This window comes from Pteropus vampyrus, unplaced genomic scaffold (assembly GCF_000151845.1).
Source record: "Pteropus vampyrus isolate Shadow unplaced genomic scaffold, Pvam_2.0 Scaffold432, whole genome shotgun sequence".
Lineage (NCBI taxonomy): Eukaryota > Metazoa > Chordata > Mammalia > Chiroptera > Pteropodidae > Pteropus > Pteropus vampyrus.
The window spans coordinates 792,567-794,620 of NW_011889213.1; positions in this window are offsets into that span (position 1 = coordinate 792,567).

Sequence of the window (2,054 nt, forward strand, 5' to 3'; positions counted from 1 at the left end):
ATATAACGCGGTATTGTTAATATGGTCGCTGTGCTGGGCATTAGATCCACAGGTCTTACTTATCTTATAGCTGGAAGTTTGTACCCTCTGACCAACATCTCCCCATGTCCCCCACTCCCTAGCCCCTGGCAACCACCATTCTACTCTACTTCTATGAGTTCAACTTTTTTAGGTTCTGTATGTAAGTGAGAAGGTACGGTATTTGCCTGAGGATCCATATTTTTAAAAGGCGACACACCCACCTGTTAGGACAGTGCTGTCTAAATAACTACCCATGCAGACGCGTCTGGCTAAGACAACAACAGGCTTCACAGGGGTGGGTGTGGGGCGCTTCGAGAAGTCAGCAGAGGGAGAAGTGAATTGACAGGAGTTAGGGAAAGCTTCAGAGACGTGACGCTGAAATGGGATCTTGGAGACAAAAAGGGAATCCCAGGCAGGGAGACAGCTGCTGCAAATGTGCCAAGGCCTAAGGTCCTTGGCTTCTCAGGAGCAGTGGGCAGTGCCGGGCACGTGGCAAGTATGGTGGGAGGTGAGCAGGAGCCACCTGTGAGGGGCCTCGAAGGCAGGCCAAGCGTTCGGCCTTTGATCGGAGGATGACAGGCATCATTGAAGGGTTTTGTGCAGGAGTAGTTAGTGTTTTTAGAGGCTGGCGAGGGAGAAGGGTAAGACTTGGGGGTACATGAGAATAAAGAGGATGGGATGGAGGAAACAGATTCTGGGGCCTTCTGTAGCAGAACCATTAGGACTTGGTGACTGATGGGATGTGGGGGCCACAAGGGAGGGAGGTGCCAAGGAGGACTCTAGCCGAGGCGATGTTGTGACGGGCAGTTCTGTTGTCAGAAAGGGGGCCGCCGAGAGGGACGCAGGCCTGGATGGCAGTGCTGGATGAAGAAGGCCAGTTCTGTGGCCCGAGAACGCTGTCCAACCCCCGCTGTCCTCTCATACAGCTCTTTTTCAGGCCCTGCTTCTGGGTAGTGGTCCCTGCGGTACAAACCCTCCCTCTTCCCTTCCCCACCCACCATACCAGTGTGGAGAGAGCGGGTGGGGCGTGAGGAGAAAAGACCACAGTGCCGGACACCTGTGGCCAGAGTCGGGCTGCCCAGAGGGATGGGAACCCCCTTCACCTGGCTTCCCTCTTCCCACAGTCTTCATCCCCCAAGTACTGGGTAGGTGTGTGGCGAGGCACCAGGAGACGTGATGCCTGGGCCTCCTCTCCAGATCGTTGAATGGAACTTAGTAAGGCATGGTCCTTCTGGTCATCGTCAGTCCATCGCCTCGCCCTCCAGCCTTGGGCTGGCCCCAGGCTGGCCCCTGCAGGATGTGGGATTCCACTCTGAGGCGTGCTTGCGCCTGCCCTCTGGGCACGCACAGTCTGGAGGAGAAGCCAGCCATGGGGCCAAATCTTTACAACCTCCAGGCTAAGAGGAGTGAGCGGAAAGCATGGGAGAGTGAGTATTCCAGGGTTCCTTGGGAATCTGAGGACCCCTCATCCTTGCCCTACATACAACCATCACTCACTCTCCCATGGATTTCTCCTGTCTCCTTGACTCTCTGAGAGCTGGGAGTTGAGGAGGCCGCCCCTAGAAAGAAGATGCTAGCAACTGCCCTGAGGTGGGGTATGGGGTGAGGGGAAGTGTATCAGGATGGCAGTACTGGGCCGGAGCAGAGTCCTTAGGGTGTGGCCAACTTGGGCAGCCTCAGAAATGGAGAGAGCCATACCTACCTCCTCAGAGGCTCAGGGGCTGTTAACACACTGCTTTGTTCCTAGACACTGAGGTCTCAGTCCTTGTTCCACGAGAGGGCAATGAAGGTGTGGGGGTGGGATGTTCTAGCCATGCCCCTTAGGATCTCCCTCCCTGGGAGGCCTCCAGGAGCTGTCACTTTGATTAGGGGTCTGCAGGGCTGGCAGCTTGCACAGTGACAGGTCGTCACAGGCAGTGAGGCGGGGTCCCTCTCCCTGGCTCCTGTTCCCGAGGCTGTCCATGAGAGGGAGATATTGGGGGGAGATATAGCTCTTCCCTCTCTGAGCTTCCTGGCGAATGCTGGGTCAGAGG